Source organism: Culex quinquefasciatus, chromosome 3, assembly GCF_015732765.1.
Source record: "Culex quinquefasciatus strain JHB chromosome 3, VPISU_Cqui_1.0_pri_paternal, whole genome shotgun sequence".
Classification (NCBI taxonomy): Eukaryota; Metazoa; Arthropoda; class Insecta; order Diptera; family Culicidae; genus Culex; species Culex quinquefasciatus.
The window spans coordinates 61,277,880-61,283,958 of NC_051863.1; positions in this window are offsets into that span (position 1 = coordinate 61,277,880).

Sequence of the window (6,079 nt, forward strand, 5' to 3'; positions counted from 1 at the left end):
GGGAATTTGAAAATTTCAAATTTCAGACTAGGGACTCGTAATCGGGCTGTAGTGGACGAAATTGGATGCTTTAAATTGCAAGAGGTGGGTTTTTTTGTCCTCTATCTGACCACCACAAAATTTCCCTCCGTGGGGTTAAACCGGTTCCGGGACAATCCGGATTGTTTAACGGTATTGTTCCGAAACAGTATTTTTGGTCGAAAAATGTCAATAAAAAAGATGAAAACAAAGTATATTTCGAACAAATATTGTTAAAACTTGTTAAATAGAGACTCTTACAACATAAAATAGCAATTTTATAAAAATAGTTGTTTATAAACTTATGTTTTGATAAGTTTTACTTTAAAAAACTAAATTTAAACCAATTCTTAATATAAACTAACTAAACAAAGTTATCAGAAGTTCAAAGTTGTCACAAACTGGCTAGAGGTACTAGTATTTGACACATAAACAACATTTCATAAATAAATTCACTTAAATCGATCAGATTTTGTACTTTTACAAGGGGTACGGACAATTATTTGACCTCTTTTTTTGACTTTTTTCAGTAAACTATTTTTGTATTTTTTAAGAAAAAGTTTTTTGCAAATCCAATGACAGTGTCTTAAAGAGAACATTCTGCCGCGTCGATTGATGTACATAACATGGCACTTTAGTCGAATTTTATGTACTTTTATATCACAAACATTTTCCGTACGGGGGGTACGGACAAATATTTGACTCACTGTAAGTATTGTTCATTTTTCGTTACCAGTTCTCGTGCGATTCTTCTTATCAGCCATTATGTGACCAGGTTACTTCCGTTTGAGTTTGATAACGCATTTGAGTCAGCAAGAACAATTTCATAGTGAATAAAGCTCATATCTCACTTTTAAATCCATTTTATTACGAACGTTAATTATTTTTTATTCCATAATGTTTCAGCATTTAAAATACAGCAGCCCCATATGAAATAAAAACAAAAAAAAACGATTTCGCTTAAAACTAGGTTGAGGATTGCTATTTTAGGCCATTTCTTCTATTTTCGAAACAAAACAAAAGTTTTTCAAACAATTATTATAATAACTCTTAGCCATTTCAGCCAAATTAAACTGATGTTGCAAAAGAATGATGACTCGTTTTGCTTTGGGGAAAAATGGGTTGGAGTTTCAAAAATCAAGCCTGTCATTTCGACGCCATCGTGCAAACTTGTCGTATGCCGCTTTTTGACATTCCGAGAAAAACGCGTTTTAATGATTGACCATGAATAAAAAAAACGAGAGCACGCAATGTAAACAATAACAAACACGTTTTGTGTGGTTGATCGTTCTGTGCATCGTTCTGAAGTTTGGTTGAATTTGGTTGCTGGAGTCCAGAGTTATAATTACACATGTTTACGGTAGTCGAGCTCGTAAATGTGTCAAACGCGTTCTGACCTGAAATCCCTTTGGCCAGTTGTCGTAAAAAAGTTAAAAAAAGCATTTGCATCAATTTTCAGGATGTGGCAAGTTAGTACGACAAGATTGAAACTTCTACCATATGAAAAGTGAAATCAATGCACGGAGTTTTTTTTTAGGTTTTTATCAACTCAAGATTGCAATCAAATTTTGGGGATCTGTGAAAGTCCAAAATGCACGTACGACAACATTTTTTCGTTACTGAAAAACACACAAGAAAGCGTTGGTATAAATTTGCCCAAAAATGAAAAACAAGATTTTTTAAACACAAGTCGTACAAAACACGACAAGTGCTGGGAAGAAACAAGTTTGCAGCGAGTTCCAAACAATATTTTTGTGCAATTCCGAAAAACAACATTTGAATGCAATTGTAGGTCAAATGTCCATGTATCTAGTCAATCCACCGTTGGAATCAAAACAATGTTGAAAAGTATTACTTTTCGAAACAAGTGCTGAAAATTTCAACTTTTCAACATTTATTTTGAAAAGTGTTTCTATTTAAATCTGTCATTTTTGAGAGAAAAGTAGACCTTGTAATCGTTCTAGAATGACAGGAAAAGATAACAGTTTCAAAACAGAATTGAAAAAAATTATATATATATGTTTTAGGGATTAGTAAACATGGGCACCATGGGATTTTCATAAAAAAAGCTTTTAAATAGCTGAACTCAAAAATGGTGCACTTTATCAAATAATCTGAATAGTTCGATTCGATAGCAAATTCAATTTTAACTTTTTTTTTAATATCAAAAAAATGGTTTTGCAATTCCGTCGTGAAACTATTTACTTTTCCTGTCATTCTTGAACGACGAAATAGCCTACTTTTCTGTACCAAAAATAACAGAATCGAATAGCAATACTTTTCAAAATAAATGCTGAAAAGTTCTACTTTTCAGCATTCAAATGGGTGCTGAAAAGTTGAACTTTTCAGCACTGTTTTTGAAAAGTAACACTTTTCAACATTTTTTTGATTTGAACGATTTATTGACAAAATACATGAAAATTTGACATAAAATTTCACTCAGTGTGTGTTTTTTGGAATTGCAAAAAATGTTATATGGAACTCGTTACAAAACTTGATTTTTTCAGCACTCTTCGTATTTATCCAACTCGGTGAACCCCGTTGGATAAATTACGACTCGTGCTGAAGAAATCCTCTCTTTGCAACTTGTTGCATAAACTACTATTTTGCCTTACTGTAATTTTGTTTTGCCTTATTTCAATTTTTCTTACATCTTATTTTTGTGCGGAGAATTGTATGGACGAACCAATCACAACAAATGTTTTTTTTGGTTACAGGGAAAGTACCTACAAAGTTTCAAGCAAAAAAAAAAATGCGAAAAATAACCGATGGCTAAAGTCGCAGAGAATTGCTATTTTTTTATTTTTTTTATTTTAAATATCTTTTTAAATATGGCAGGAAGAGATTAGTGCGCTGCCCACGGGGACGCGCTGTCTTGTTTTAACATGCCCATTTTCATTTCTTTTGTGTCGCTGTTTGTGTGCTTGGGTGCATGTTATTATATATAGGTGATGGGATTTTATTAAATGATCATTATATTGCATTATTTTATTTAATTGATTATATAACCACACTATATTTTACACTTAACACATTATACAAAACACATATGAAACTGTAAACAGGAGCGTTTGGTACGGTATGTCCACTCATCCTTCCTCCCCTGTAGATTCTGTGAAATGTGATCCGTTCTCAGAATCCTCTCTGCGGTAAACACAACGTAGTAGGGCTGGCCGCTTTAATTTTTGCAATACATTTTCGGGTGTTCTCGGATGTACTGCAATTATTAATAATGACAAGAAAAGTGCTTGGGGCGTTATCTAATCACAAGACTTTCCAGCATGCTTTCATCGGACTGGCTGCGTTTGTGTTAGATTAGATTAGATTAGATTAAATATCTTTTTAAATATGGCAGGAAGAGTTTAGCTGTTACACCAGCAAATCCTGTACAATTGGGCGCAATAGCAATAGCAATAAATTTAAAAATCGGTGTTCTATGAATTTGTTTCATTTTGTTCCTGTTTTAACCAAAGTCAATCAAAACATCATGCAAAAAAAAAAATGGCTTAATAGCTGTCTTAATTCGTTTCATTTGTTCTGATTTGCCCCGCATGCCAGAGTTTGATGAAAAATAATTTGATTTTTTTTCCATATTTTAAATCATATATATACGTAGATATCTCAATCTTTTAAAAATATATAAAATCAAATAGGAAATATTCAAAGCACTAGGCATTTTGCAGATCGGTAAACAAATTTTTTAACAATTTTCCCTGATAAATCAAATTAATGCTGATTTATGCCGAATACAAATTATATTGCTTTAAAATTATTATCAATTATGGGGTATTCAACTGTTCGTCTATTTCCACAAACAAATCTGAATTTCCAGACCATAATTTTTTTTAAATTTCGGGAATTCCCGGGGAAAATTATAAAAAAATCCCGGGATTCGGGAATTCCCGGTTTTGGAAAAATCCCGGGAATTTTGTCCCGTGAATTTCCGGGAAGGACGCACTATGTACAATCCGTGAAAATGCAATTTTAAGTTTATTTTTAATTTATTTATGTATAGAACAGCAAAAGGGCTACTTTCTATAAAAAATGATATTAAAACAACTGTACTAGTGTTTCAAGCATTTTATTGAGCAAATTAAGATATTACAATTTAGTGATTATCTCGGAGTGCAAGATTCTAGATTCTTTTTACATTGCAATATAATCAAATAAGGGAGTAAAGGTGACAAATGGAGTAAAAAAAGAGTAAACTTAACAACAAATTTAAAATATCTGTAAATTCAAACAAAAGTTTTGCGATTTATATTAAATTTAATTTTTTCAAATAACAAGAAGTTAGAAACGGTAAGAAAGGTACCGTCAACTGGGGTGAATCGAGACTACATTCTGAATAGGGACAGCAGTGTTTAGAGCTTGTTATTTGGAAAACGATACACTATTTTTGTTGTTTTGTGTCTATCCGAAACTAATAAAAAATACCTTAATATTGTGCAGTAACTATGCTAAAACAGCTGCCCCAATTTTCCCCATGTGTCTCGTTTCGCCCCAGATGACGGTACTCACATTTTTTTTTATTATGACCTGATAATGCTATTAACTTTCAAATTTTTATATCAAAAAGATTTTTCAATAAAGAAACATGTATCCGTACAAGTTTCAGGTCGAATTTTAAATTGAAACCCATAACATTAAATTAAAGTCAAGATTGAAGCGAAAGCTGGCATATAAATTGAAGCAGCACCTTCAACATAGCCCGGTTTTCAGCTCGTGCCGAAGCATCAGCTTGTGACACCATTTTGAAGCTCGTCCTTGTCAGTGATGCTGTGGTGCGGTGGTTGTTATGGCACCGAATGTTGCACGCATCCTTTAGGAGCAATCTGGCGCACATTTTTGTGTTTCCTTCTCATTCTCTCCACTGCATCCACGAACAAAAGCTTTTCAAATAGACTCCGCCCCGCAGCAGGCCACGTCCAATGGGGTGTTTTGGTTGTGTGAGTACTTTTGTGTGTGTGTTTTCCTTGGCACTGGTGTGCAGCATCCGCGGCAAACTACAACCCACTGACATCCGGTAGCGTAGAGCTTTCAGCTCAATCTGTTTAGTCCCGGCAGAGTGCAGACGGGATGAAACATTTTCATTTCTGTGAAGACATTTCAACATGGTTCCATATGTTAAATTTGAGCATGATTTGATCTTTTCTAAAGATAGGATTTTGTTCACAAACGTTTACATTTTTTTCACCAGTTTTAACCTAGTTTTTCTTATTTGATTATTTGAAACGAAATTGTAATATTAACGAAAAAGAGAATTCAAATATTTTTTTAATATTTTTTTTCTTCGTACGTGGCTTTAAAAATATTAACGGAAATTGTTATTCGATCATTACATTCCATTCATAAAAACTTATGCATCGAAGTCTTTCTCTACATTTTCGCGAATCGACTATTCTTTTTTTTTTGTTTGAATGAAACATTGTCCATCCCCCTATGCCAAAGGAAGCCATTTTACATAATATGTAAGTGTTTCCATACAAGACAAGTTTTTTCTAATCAATTTGGTGTCTTGGGCTAAGTTATACACACCAATTTCTCATTACTGAATTCAGTAAAATTTACTGAAAGCTGCACTACTGAAATTTTCAGAGGCATTTATTATTAACATTTTTCTTACCTTGGTTTCTAAAGATCACAATACAAAATTAAAAAAAAAAACACATGTGTTGCAACATGTTTGAATGAGGATTTTCTCTCGGCAGCATCCAAACAAGAAGTCATAAGTGACATTTCAGTTTGACAGATATGCAGTTACTGATTTTTCAGCAATGTTTTTGTTCATTACCGAATTTCAGCAAAAGTGATGATTACTGAATCGCATTCAGTAAATTATTTTGCTGGAATGGCAATCCAAATTTTTTTTTTTTTTTAGGTTTGGACGATTGATGAAATTTTCAATGACAAGCAAAATCAAATTTTGATAACTGAAATACCAGCAACGATTGCTGAATCTTCAGCAAATGATCTGTGCCTCAAGAAAATTACAGAATTTTCAGCAAAATGATTTGACGTTTCTTTTGCTGAAATTTCAGATGTTTTGACAACGATTTTA